General features: G+C 46.3%; 1 protein-coding gene across 2 annotated transcripts in view; it reads right to left on the bottom strand.

Annotated features, from left to right (window-relative positions):
• Positions 1-2,920, bottom strand: part of Sbno1 (strawberry notch homolog 1) — a 74,947-nt gene extending 72,027 nt beyond the window's left edge. For both annotated transcript variants that reach the window (XM_008839294.3, XM_008839295.3), the window contains exon 1: positions 2,669-2,920. The gene's annotated coding sequence lies outside the window, so the exon portion shown is untranslated. The remainder of the gene's footprint in view (positions 1-2,668) is intronic.
• Between the last annotated feature and the right edge of the window lie 10,992 nt (positions 2,921-13,912).

The raw sequence follows: 13,912 nt of genomic DNA, 5'->3' as shown, positions 1-13,912 counted from the left end.
TGCCAGGCATGGTGGCACATGCCTTTAATCCCAGCACTTGGGAGGTAGAGGCAGGTGGATCTCTGTGAGTTCAAGGCCAGCCTGGTCTACATAGTGAGTTCCAGGTCAGCTGTGGCTACAGGGAAACCCTGTCTCAAAGACTGGGGAAAAAAGGGGGTGGGGGGGCTATTGAACAGGCAAATTGTTTTGCCACTGTTGACTGGATAAAAGAGTAAAACACTTGGGACTGGAGAGATGGCTTGGCGGTTAAGACCACCGACTGCTCTTGCAGAGGACCTGGGTTCAATTCTCAGGACCCAAACGGCAGCTACGAACTGTCCTTAACTCCAGTTCCTGAGGAATCCGAAGCCCTCTTCTGACTCGGAGGCACTGCATGACACAGGTGCACTCACATACATGCAGGCAATACACTGCAGGTGCACATAAAATAAAAATAATAAAAATTTTAAAAAGTAAGGCATCTACTTACACAGCATTTTCATTTTATTAGGTATCAAATAATCTAGAGATGAGATCAAGTATAAAAGAGGAAGCGTGTATGTTACATGTAAAAATGGTACTTTATTATATAAGGAACCTGAGTATCTTGCCACTTGCCAACTTTGCTATCTTCCTGGGTCCTGGAACCAATGAATCCTCTACAGATACCAAGGAACAAATGAACCAGTATTATCCATCTGTGGTTTACAATATAATTGTGAATTGTCTAATTAGCTTACAGTTAACAGGGCCAACCTTATTGCACCTCTTGAGAGATTACTTAAGGTAGACCACTGTTCTTGACCTTCATGTGTGGCAAGCCTCAACTCAAAGCTCAACTTCAACACTAAAAAGCATCAAAACACATTTACAAACAGCTAGTCTTTGAAGTACAGACAGATTGAACATGATAGTAGAGGCCTGTAACCTCAGCTGTGGCAGAACTTCAACTGGAGACCAGCCTGGGCAACATAATACTGGAAAGAAGATAGTCTCAAAAACAAACTAAAAAATAAAAAGTTCAGACTCTCCAGTCTCCATACTGACCATTTTTCAGCAGTAACTTCAGAAAAGACCTTAAACTGCTTGACACAGACCATCCTTCAATGAACCACTAAGTAGTAGGCTTTTTTAAATCCTGCAAATAAAGTGGAGTTGTAGTTACAGTTCAGGGAGTTGCATGGAATAAAGTTAAACTGAGAAGTAAGCATAAGTTAGAATGAGTCTTCTCCAGCCAGAAAATTTTTGGAAAAAACTTTTTAAGATTTTTTAAATTCCTTATCAAAATGCCCCACTACACTCTCATCAGAAGCAAACTTCATTTCGTCCTAGAAATTCTGAGTAAATGTATCTTTAAGCAGCGATGACTTTCCCCATGCTTATGAAAATCAACTCTGACCACGGGAAAATAGATCCTCTTTGCACTGTTAGTGGGTAGAATTGTATGCAAGTGCTAAATTGACTAGCGCTAGGGCACTTGGGGTTTGACAGTTTGCTGGACCAGCCGAGAAGATTCTTTAGAAGCCTGTGTCCACCTTTAACTCTCTCTGTCTGGAGAATATGGAACACTTAACATAAACTGCAACAATCCAGTTTAAAGGTCAAAGGGTATCCGTTTTTAATCTTCCCTCCACACTTGTTTAGCACAAACTTCCGTGTGGTTACAATTGGCTGCACAATTCAATGGATTGCAAACGTTGCCTTCTTGACTCTCTTTTTGCCTTAGCTCTTTTTTCTCAGTTTCTCAACCAGGGACTCCCAAAAACAAAAGCCTCTCGCAATAAACTGAGCACGCTCATAAAAAGCAGCTTTCTATGTACGAGGATCAGGTTAGTGGTCCGCAAAACAAACATTAACCAAACAAGCACAAAGCCAGGGTGGAAAGGGGAGGAGCTGGATGCCCGGGTCAGGAAAGCAACAATCACAAGGGTTCGAATTCGGGGACATCCAAGTCTCCGGGGCAGCGAAGCCCATCCCACGCCAGTTCTGGGAAAACACCCGCAGACACCGTGTGGGGAACTTGGGTGCTCCATACACCAAACACTCCTAAGGTGAGTAGATGCCCAATCGCCATCGCTCTCCGCAGGGACCTTAGGGTTTAAGAGGTGCACTCACTTGCTCCAGGCAAAATTCAGCTGGCCACCGCGAGGCGTGAATGTGTCCCCCCACGTGTCCCACGTAACCCCCCACGCCCCAGGATCAAGGTTCCCGAACAGCTAAGGCGAGGGGCGCGCGTCCAGGAAGAGCGCTCGGTCCCTCCCTCCGGCACCCGGAACCGGGAGAGATGGGCCACCAGGACTCCGGAAGGGTCCCGACTTCACTCTTTCCGCAGGTCCCGGAGGTCGCAGCCCCAGGTCGTGCGGGAGGAAACGCCGAGCGAGATGACCCAGGTGGAGGCGCCGTGCGCAGAGCAAGCCTGCCCGGCCTCGGGACTGCTCTCCCGCTCGGGACAGCGGAACTCCAGGAGCCGGGAGCCCCACGCGTGACGCTCGCAGGGCCGGCGCTGCCGGGCGGAGGACCCGAGGGCGAAAGGGGCGGCGGGCGGCGGCGGTCGAGGCCCAGAGCCGGAGTGAGGTGGCCGCCCCCCCCGAAGCCGGCCCCACACCGACCCCGAAGAGAGCTTGTGGGAGTGGGAAGCCGTCCGGGAGGGCGAGTGTGGTAGGAGAAAAGGGCTGAGAGGCGGACTTACTTTACCCGCGGGACCGGACGCCAGGACAGCTTCTCTGGGCGGTGAACGCGTGAGGAGCCGGAGGCAACTGGAGCGGAGGCGGCAGCGGCAGCGGCGGCGGCAGAAGCGGAGTCCGGCTCTGCCTACCTCCCCGCCGCCATCTTGACGCTCCTCCTCCCGGCCCCCCGCCCCGCAGGGAGAAGGGGCGGGGCGACGGAGCAGGCGCCGCGCGCACGCAGCACGCGCCGCACCCCACGTGACTTCCTCCCTCCCCTCCTACCCTTCTCCGCCCCGCCTCCCTTCCTAAGTAAAGGAAGATGCCCCCCCCATCTTGACCGCCCCCTTTGCCTTCGCCACCAAAATCGGCTCTGCCGGCTCCCGCTAGCCTGGTACCCGCGGTTGGATCCAAAGGAACTCCGGAACCCACACGGTCCATTACTGCGGCTCCGGGGTGGGCGAGGGGTGAGGGGGCCGGGTTTCCGAGAAGGGGGAGGGGGATAAAAGCGAAGGCGGCCTAGGACAGTCACGTGTCCGCTGCTTCCGCCGGCGTTTGTCGGGACCTCGCGAGATTACGATTCTCCCCGCCCTTTCTGCCCCGAGGGCCGTCGGGAAAAAGGTCGGCGCTCCCTTGTGCCACCAGGAGGTCAGTCAGTGTGCCTGCGCATGCGTTCCACACCTGCCATCGGAGTCAGGCTAGGAGGGGCCTGAAGCTATTTTCAGAACCCTAGCTACGACCCTTGGAGACTTAGTGGCGGTTCTGTCACTTTGAAAAGCTCTTTATTAAGCTTTCTAGGAAAAAAAAATATCCACGCAGTGATTGCTTGTTAAGTTTGCTTAAGTGACTGTGAAACCGTCAGGAACTCGGAGCCGCGGGCCGATCCGAGGCCTTAACTGTGTGAACGCAGCAGTCCAGCTTCTAGTCCCTCCACACACCTCCAGCCACTTGCACCACCGATGGTCTTTGAGTAACGATTGCAACGGAGGAGAACTGCGCCTGCCGCTTCTCACTTGTTTACTTTCATCTTCTAATTATTCTTAGCTGGCCTGACAGAGTAAACATTAACTTCTCGGTAAAGTCATTCTGAAATGCATTTGACTCCGTTGCTTAGGTAATAGGCACGCCTGGAGGATTCTTGTCCCCTACTGGCTGCGCATCCCGCTTGCTTGGTGCTGAGAGCAAACCGTGCACACAGTTGAGGATAAAGTATGTGAACCCTTCCAGAGAAGTCATGCGGGGAAAGTACACAGAGCAAGAATAATTCCTACAGTTTGTATGTGTACATATTTATTACATTTGTGTTCTTGATCACTTAAAAATGCTGGCTAGCTGGAAAGATGGCTCAACGGTTAAGAGCACGAGCTGCTCTTATGAAGGACCGGGTTTGGTTCGGGCGGCTAACAGTCCTAACGCCAGTTCCAAGGGATCCGACGCCGCCTTCTGCCCTGCTCAGGCATTCTGTGTGACGGGTATACGTACATATATGCAGGCAAAACACTCATACACTAAAAATAAATTTTTTTTAAATGTAATACTGTCTAATCTCTCTGCTTCTCCCATTTTTTTTTCTTTTCCTTCTTCCTTTCTGAAACAGAACCTTTGAAAGCGGTTGACTTCCGACTCAATCCTTAGTACTGAGATTGCTGTCATGCACCGCCATGCCCAACTTCATTGCTTTTTTAATATAAATTTATTAACACAGGAACTGTATGCATTTATGAGGTACATTGTGACATTTCCGTATATGTATACATTATACAATTATCAGACCCAGGGTAAGTGGCATACCTGTCACTTCAAACATTTTTTTTCCTTAGGAACATTCACAATTGTATTCCCAGCTATTTTGAAATATTCAACCCGTTGTAAGTTATAGAACAGTTGCTGTGCTATAGAAATCTTAAGTTTTGGGGGTACAGGAGAGATGGCTCAACGGTTAAGAACAGGGTTGTTCTTGCAGAAGACCCGGGTTCGAATCCCAGCACTCACATAGCAGCTAACAACTCTCTGTAACGCAAGTCCCAGGAGGTACTACAGCCTCTTCTGACCTCTGAATGCACTGCACACCATGGGTGCACTTACCTGCATGCAGGCAATACACACATACACATAAAATAAAAATTGAAAATTGAAAAAAAAGACTAAATAAATAAATACCAGGACTGGTGAAAAGGCTCAGCTGGAAAAGGTGCTTCCACCAAACCTGGCAACCTGAGTTCAATCCCCAGAACCCACAGGGAAGGAGAGAACCAATTCACATAAGTTGTCCTCTGACCTCCAGATACACATGTACCATGGTACACATGCCCCCACCCCCAAGTTTTTTTTTTAATTAATAAAAAAACAAAATTGAGCTGGGCATGGTGACAAATGCCTTCAATCCCAGCACTCGGGAGGCAGAGGCAGGCGGATCTCTGTGAGATCAAGGCCAACCTGGTCTACATAATGAGTTCCAGGACAGCTGGGGCTACAGGGAGACCCTGTCTCAAAAAGACAAAAAAAAAAAAATTGTGGCCGGAGAGACTGCTCAGTCATTAGGAGCACGGGCTGCTCTTGCAGAGGACCTAAGTTCGATTCCCAGCACCCACATTGTGGCTAACAACTGTCCATAACACCAGTTTCAGGAGATCCAACGCTCTCTTCGGACTTCCTCAGGCATCGCATGACATGGGTGCATTTACATACATGCAGGCAGTAATACATTCATACACATAAAAATAAAAAAAGGGCTGAAGAGATGGCTCAGTGGTTAAGAACACTGGTTGTTCTTGCAGAAGATCCGGCTTCAAATCCCAGCACCCACATGGCAGCTAACAACTGCCATGTTCCAGAGGATTTGACGGCCTCTTCTGACCTTCTCGGGCATTGCACGACATGGTGCACTTACCTACAGACAGGCAATACACACATACACATAAAATAATTTTTGTCTTTTTGAGACAGGGTCTCTCTGTAGCCCTAGCTGGCCTATAGCCCTTGACCTCAGAGATCCGCCTACCTCTGCCTCCCAAATCCTGGGATTAAGGGTGTGTACCACCACACACGGCAATAAATAAAATATTTTTTAAAAGAAAACGAAATTAGTAAAAAATATTTGGACTGCAGTTCACTAGATTAACTTAGAATATTGTGCACAACACAGAACACAGGCAATTACAAATCTGTCATGTTGTGAAACCAGAACACTCTGTGGAAGTTGCTAAGCATAGTAGTGCATGTCTGCAATCCCAACACTTAAAGAGGCTGAGAGGAAGGATCCAGAATTTAAGGTCAGCCTGGTTACAGAATGAGATCCTGGCTCCACAAAACAAGGGGGACAAATAAATATAGATGGATGCAGAAGAAAGGAAGAAATCTAAGAAATTGTGGTTAACACATTGGTGGTGGTATAGAGAACTGTCCTCCAAGGATAACAACCATCATCTTTGTCAGAGCAGCTGGGTAAGACTTGCTCAAGATCAGCCTGTTGACTATTGATGGTTCCTCATAGGAAGGGCATGGGGGAGGGTCTTTAGACTCTTGCATGCGATTCCAGTTGTTTCCTTTTGCACATCTGATCCAGCTATATGCAATTCTGTCCTAATTGTATGTGACCTCATGATCCGGGGGGAGGGGTTGTTAGAGTATGTACAAGGGGAAGGTTAACTGAAGGTGGGACTCTATATCTCTGCAATGATAGGAAAGTCATCACCGGTGCTAGGGTGAGACTTTTTGGTGGTATAGCAGCTTTGTGGTCACCCATGTTCCTGTAAGTAACTCTTTACCCATGCTCTGTAAGTAAACCCAATCAACTCAATGATTTCCTGAGTTGGACTTTGATAGGATCCTACATTGGTCTGTCATCAGTGCCCACTCCAAGTACAGAGACTGTTGAGTCTTCCTAGGAAAATATTCATGAAACGAATGTTTTTAGAGTTTCATACAATTCTGTTTCCAGGTAGCTCTCAACTCTAGGTGCATGCTAGTACCAGATGAGTACTAGTTTTGAAGGTGAAACCTGATTTAGATACTAGCGCTCTGTGAGATACTTCCTGAGCACCCACACCAGATGTCTATGCATAATCTCTTTACCTTGAATTCAACTGAAACATGGTGTTTCAATGGCTATAACTGCATATGCACACAAGTGTTTAGTACAACCTAGTGGCCATTAAAGAATGACTTTTTTTTGCCAGGTGTGTTGGTGCATGCCTTTAATCCCAGCACTCGGGAGGCAAAGGCAGGCAGATCTCTGTGAGTTCAAGGCCAGCCTAGTCTACATAGTGAGTTCCAGGACAGCTAAGACAAAAAAAATGACTTTAAAATTTTTATTTATTTTTAATGTGTATGAGTGTATTGCCTGCATGTGTGCAACTGCACCCACAGAGGTCAGGAGAGGGTGTTGGATTCCCCTGGAACCGGAGTTACAATTGTTAGCTGCCATGTGGGTGCTGGGAATTGAAATCAGGTCCTCTGCAAGGGCAGCCAGTGCTCTTAACTGCTGAGCCACATATCCAGCCCCCAAGAATGACTTTTTAAACTTTATTTTTTATTTTTTGTGTGTGTTAGGCTTGCATGTATGCAAGTGGATCTACGTCGTAAAATGCCTACAGAGACCAGAAGAGGGTGTCAAATCCCCTGGAACTGGAGTTATAGATGGTTGTTAGCTGCCATGTGGGTGCTGGGATTCGAACCCCAAGTCTTCTGCAGGAGTAACCAGTGCTCCTAACTGCTGAGTCATCTCTCTAGCCACTAGAATGACCAGTTTACTCAACTATGGTAGCAATTATTCAAAGTGTGAAGACTCTGTATGCCTGTGTGCACACATGTCTGAATAAGTTTGGGGGTGTGTGATTTGTTTGTATGTACATGGAGCATCTCTTAAAGACAACATAATTAAGAACAGTTATATCAGGGTATAGGAACTGAGATACCAGGGGATCATTTGTAGAAGGAACACTTTCTTAGGGTAGGACCAGAGCAGAGATGCTACTGAAAGAAGATGACTGAGAAAAATCCTAAAATCCTATTCAGGCATAATATCAACTATTTACTAAGCACTTTCTACTTCATTCAACAGATTTTGCAAGCACAAATACACTATGTTAGGGATTAGGAATATAAATTTAAGAACATAAAAGAACCTCACAGCTCTCTGCCTCTGCTTTTTTCTTTTTTTTTTTTTATGTGTATGTGAGTATTATGCCTGCACGTAAGTAAGTGTACCTGTGTCATGCAATGCCTGAGGAGAACAGAAGAGGCTGTTGGATCCCCTGGAACTGAAGTTATGGACAATGTTTAGCTGCCATGTGGGTGCTGAGATTCGAACCCGGGTCTTCTATAAGAACAACCAATGTTCTTAACCACTGAGCCATCTCTTCAGCCCCAGAACCTCTCTGCTTTTGAGATCAGTGCCCTATATGCCAGTAAGCATTAATCTAAAAAATGTAAAATAAAAATTATGACAGCTAACACAACTGTATGTTATTATTTATTTATCTATTTTTGGTCTTTTTGAGACAGGGTCTCCCTGTAGCCCCAGCTGTCCTGGAACTCACTATGTAGACCAGGCTGGCCTTGAACTCACAGAGATCTGCCTGCCTCTGCCTCCCAAGTGCTGGGACTACAGGCATGCACTACCACGCCCAGCCTTTTTTTTTTTTATGTGTATGAGTACATTGCCTACATGTAAGTAAATGCACCCGTGTTGTGCAATGACCACGGAGGACAGAAGAAGCCGTCGGATCCCCTGGAACTGGAGTTACAGACAGTTGTTAGCTGCCATGTGGGTGATGGGATTTGAACCCAGGTCTTCTGCAAGAACAACCGGTGCTCTTAAACACGGAGCCATCTCTCCAGCCCCTGTGTATGTGTTTTACTTAAGACAGGGCCTCACAGTGTAGCCCAGGGTGACCTGGAAACCTCTATGTAGACCAACCTGGCTTCAAACTCAGAGATCCACCTGCCTCTTCCTCCTGAGTTCTGGTATTAAAGGAGTGTATCACCATGCCTGACCCTATTTTTTCTTTCTTTTTTGAAATATTTTTAAATTTTTTATTTTATGTAAATGTTTTTAAAAAGATTTTTTTTGGTCTTTTTGAGCTCCCTGTAGCCCCAGCTGTCCTGGAACTCACTATGTAGACCAGGCTGGCATTGAATTCACAGAGATCCACCTGCCTCTGCCTCCTGAGTGCTGGGATTAAAGGCATGCGCCACCACGCCCAGCTAAATATTTATTTTTATTTTATGTGTATGAGCGTATTGCCTGCACGTATGTAAGTGCAACCATGTTGTTCAATGCTTGCAGAGAACAGTACATCCAATTCACCCTGGAACTGGAGTTATGACAGGTTGTTGGCATAATGTGGGTGCTGGGAATCAAACACAGGTTGCAAGAGCAGCCAGTGTTCTTAACTGCTGAGCCATCTCACAAGCCCCATGTATGAGAGTTTTGACTGCTTATATGTAAGTGCATGTGTGTGTTCAATGCCCAAGGAGGCCAGAAGAAAGCAGTGGATCCCCTGGAACTGGGGGTGTATGGCTGATTGTTAGTCACCATATGTGTGCTGAGAACTGAACTCCAGTCCTCTGCAAGAACAGCCAGTACTCTTAACTACTGAGCCATCTTTCTAGTGCCCCCCCCCTTTTCTTAAATATTATTATAGGAGGCTGGAGTTGATTTGGCAGGTAAGAGGGCTTGCCATGAAAGCCTAATAACTGGAGTTCAATTTCAGGAATTCATGTAAAAAACCAATGTAATCTCAGTACTTCTGCAGTCTCTTGCAGTGACATGGGAGGTGGTGACAGTATATAACTGGTGGACCAGCTATACTGGAGTATATGGCACAGCAACAGAAATAAGAGAAACCTTGCCTCAAAACAGGGTGGAAGATGAGAATTAACTCCCACAAGTTTTCATCTGACCTCTCCACATGCACCTAAAGTGCCCCCCACACATACAATAAAAATAAATTAAAAAAAATACTATTTCACAGCTAGGCATGCATGCTGACACATGCTTGTTATCTAGTACTTAGGAGGTGGAAGCAGAACAATCATGAGCTCAAGAGCATCCTTGTCTACATGGGGAGTTTGAGGCCATCCTCAGCTACTTGAGACTCTTGTCTACAAAAAGAAATAGAGACAGGTGTGGTGGTGCATGCCTTTAGTCCCAGCACGCAGGAGGCAGAGGCAGGCAGATTTCTGTGAGATTGAGGCCAGCCTGATCTACATAGCGAGTACCAGGCCAGCTGGGGCTACAGGGAGACCCTGTCTCAAAAAGAACAAAAAAAAAATAGAATTTAAAAAATTATCAGTAGGGATTGAATTGTGTCACTCCCCAACTTCACTCATTGTAATCTTAACCCCAACACCTCAGTTTATGACCCTATTTGGAGATACCATCTTTCTTGGTCTAAGTTAAAATGAAGTTATCAGGCTGGAGAGATGGCTCAGCAGTTAAGAGCATGGGGTACTCTTACAGAGGACCCCAGGTTCAATGCTCAGCACCCACGTGGTAGCCTACAACCATCAGTAACTCTAGTTCCAGGGGATCCTATGCCCTCTTCTGATCTCCACAGGCATTGCACAACACTGGTGCACCTATCAACACGCAAGCGATAAACGCATAAAGTGAAAATAATAAATTAAATATTCGCTGGGTGTGGTGGCGCATGCCTTTAATCCCAGCACTCGGGAGGCAGAGGCAGGCAGATCTCTGAGTTCGAGGCCAGCCTGGTCTCCATAGTGAATCCCGGACAGCTGGGGCTATAGGGAGACCCTGTCTCGAAAAAACAAATAAATAAATAAATAAATATTTAAAATGAAGTTATCAGACCCAACACCATCACAGCTATGTCCTTAGAAAAAGAGACAATTTAGATAAAGACACACAGATAGAATGTTATATGAAAATGTAGGCAAATATTGGGGGGAAAGACAAAAAAGGTTTAAAAAGTGGAGTGATATTTGTTTTCTCAGTGCTGGAGATCAAACCCAAGACCTTGTACATGCTCAGTAAGGATGTTACTGAGGTACAACACAGTTGCTGGAGTGATATTTATATACTTCAAAGAAATAAAAAGTCAGCCAGGCGTGGTAGCACACGCCTTTCGCCTTTAGTCCCTGCACTCAGGCAGGCGGATCTCTGTGAATTCAAGGGCATCCTGGTCTACATAGTGAGTTCCAAGCCAGCTGGGGCTACAGGGAGACCCTGTCTCAAAAAAAGACCGAAAAAAAAAAAGAAATAAAAAAATCATTTTGCAAATCACCAGCATCCTGGGGAGAGGCCTGGAATAGAGTCTTTGTCATGGCCTTCAGAAGGAACTTGTCACAACAGACATGGTGGCTCACACCTGTATCCCAGCCTTCAGAAGGCAGAGAAAGACCAATCTTGTGAGTTTGAGGCCAGCCTAGTCTATATTGCAAGTTCCAGAAAGAGAGGAGAGAGAAAGAGAGAGAGAGAGAGAGAGAGAGAGAGAGAGAGAGAGAGAGAAGAGAGGAGAGAGGAGAGAGAGGAGAGAGAGAGAGAGGGAGAGAGGAGAGAGAGAGAACCTACAGTGCAGATACCTTAAAACTTGACTTGTTTGCTCTAGGCCCCACAATGGTGAGATGTTATGTTTCTGAAAGCAACCAGTCTCTGCTTCTGTTCCTGCAACCTTAACAAACAGCCAGCCAATAAAAGCATCTCCCAAGAGACTGGATGCAGAATACTGCAGGCTGAGACAGGAGGATCCCTTGAACCCAGGCATCCAGGACAAGCCTTATTCATAACATAGTGAGACCCTGTTTTAAAAAAAAATCTTCCAGGGCTGGAGAGATGGCTCAGTGGTTAAGAACACTGACTATTCTTGCAGAAGACCAGGTTCGTATCCCAGCACCCACATGGCAGTTAACAACTATCCGTTAACTCCAGTTCCAGGGGATCCGACAGCCTCTTCTGTCCTCCGAAAGCATCGCACAGCACGGGGGCACTTACCTATATCCAGGCAATATATGCATACACATAAAATAAAAATAATAAATAAAATTTTTTTAAAAAAAAACTTCCAGACTGAGAGATGGTTCAGTGGTTAAGAACATGTGCTGCTCTTCCAAACTCAAGTTCAATTCCCAGTTCTCACATCTGGTGGCTCACAACTGCCTGTAACTCCAGCTTCAGGCAATCAGACCGTCTTTGGGCCTCTGCACATGGCACTCACATGCACATAGCCACACAGATACACACCTACACACATATACACATAATTAAAAATAAAATCTTCGAAATTGTGTTAGGGGCTAGAGAAATGGCTCAGCAACTAAGAGAACTGGTTGTTCTTGCAGAGGACCCAGTTTCAGTTCCCTAGCACCCACATGGCAGCTAACAACTGTCCTTAACTCCATTTCCAGGGGATCTGACACCCTCTTCTGGTCTTCTCAGGCATTGAATGCACAGGTACACTAACATACATGCAAGCAATGTACTCATAAACACAAAATTTTTTTCAAAGATTTTTATTCTTCCAGGGCTGAAGAGATGGCTCAGCAGTTAAGAGCACTGGCTGCTCTTACAGAGGACCTGGGTTTGATTCCCAGCACCCACACAGTGGCTAAAAACTGTCCATAACTCCAGTTTGAAGGGAATCCAACTCCCTCTTCTGACCTCTTCTTACACACATGCAAGCAGCACAGTCATACACATGAAATTAAAAAAAAGGTTGGCATGATATTGCATACTTTTAACCCCAGCACTTGGAAGGCAGAGGCAGGCAGATCTTTGTGAGTTCAAGGCCAGCCTGGTCTACATAGCAAGTTCCAGGTCAGCTGGGGCTACAGGGAGACCCTGTCTCAAAAATAATAATAACAAAATTTTAAAATAAAATATCTTTATATTATTATTTTTATTTTATCTGTACGAGTGTATTGACTGCATGTATGTGAGTGCATCTGTGTCGTGCAATGCCAAGGAGGCCAGAAGAGGGCTTCAGATTCCCCTGGAACTGGAGTTAAGGATGGTTTGTAGCCACCATGTGGGTGCTGGGAATCGAACCCGGGTCCTCTACAAGAGCAGTCAGTGTTCTTAACCGCTGAGCCAACTCTCCAGCCCCAATAAAATATCTTTTAAAAGATTTTTATTCTTCCATAAATAATAGAGATGCGTTTTCAAATATATATATTTGGGGGGGGTCTTTTTGAGACAGGGTCTCCCTATAGCCCCACCTGTCCTGTTACTATGTAGACCAGGCTAGCCTTGAACTCACAGAGATCTGCCGGCCTCTGTGTCCCGAGTGCTGGGATTAAAGGCATGTGCCACCACGCCCGGCTTTTTTCAAATATTTTTACTTTCTTATTTTTATTTTATTTTATGTGTATGAGTATATTGCCTGTATGTATATAAATGCATTGTGTTGAGTAATGCCCACAGAGGTCAGAGGAGGGCATTGGATCCCCTGGAACTGGAGTTACAAACAGTTGTTAGCCACTATGTGGGTGCTTAGAATCAAATCTGGGTCCTCTGCAAGAGAAGCCAGTGCTCTTAACCACTGAGCAAACTCTCCAGCCCTAAAATAGGTGTTCCAGTTTCCTTTCAGTTTTGGTGACAGAACAGTCTGACCAATATCAACTTGGAGAGGAAAGGGTTTATTTGTCTTACATCTCCCAGGTCACAATTCATCAGGGAGGACAAGGTAGAAACTCAGGGCAGGAGCCTGGAGGCAGGAGCTGGAGCACACGCTAGGCCATGGAGGAAGGCTGTTTAATGGCTTGCTCCCCTGGCCCATGCCAAGACAGTGAGCAAGCTCTATGCCAATGACACCCTGTCTCAAAAAACAAGGTGGACAAAGCCTGAGGAACAACACCAAGGTCATCCCTCTGACCTCCATACAAACGCAGACATGTATATACACATGTGCACGTGTACCCATGCCCACTTGCAACTGCTCACAAACAAATAATGCACAGACACAAACACACAAAAGAACCAGGTGTGGTAGCATACACCTGTAATCCCAGCTCTTGGAATTCTGAGGCAGAAGGATGTCTATGAGTTTAAGGCTAGCCAGACCTACACAGTGAGATACAATCTTAACCAAGAGGAGCTGAAGAGATGGCCAATAGTTAAGAACACTGACTGGCCAGGCATGGTGGCGCACACCTTTAAACCCAGCGCTTGGGAGGCAGAGGCAGGCGGATCTCTGTGAGTTCAAGGTGAGCCTGGTCTACATAGTTCCAGGACAGCTGGGCCTACAGGGAGACCCTGTCTCAAAAAGACAAAAAAAAAAAAAATAGCACTGACTGCTCTTGCAAAG

This window comes from Nannospalax galili, unplaced genomic scaffold (genome assembly GCF_000622305.1).
Source record: "Nannospalax galili isolate Female #2095 unplaced genomic scaffold, S.galili_v1.0 scaffold218, whole genome shotgun sequence".
In the NCBI taxonomy this organism is placed as follows: Eukaryota; Metazoa; Chordata; class Mammalia; order Rodentia; family Spalacidae; genus Nannospalax; species Nannospalax galili.
This window is presented reverse-complemented; position numbering and strand designations above follow the sequence as displayed.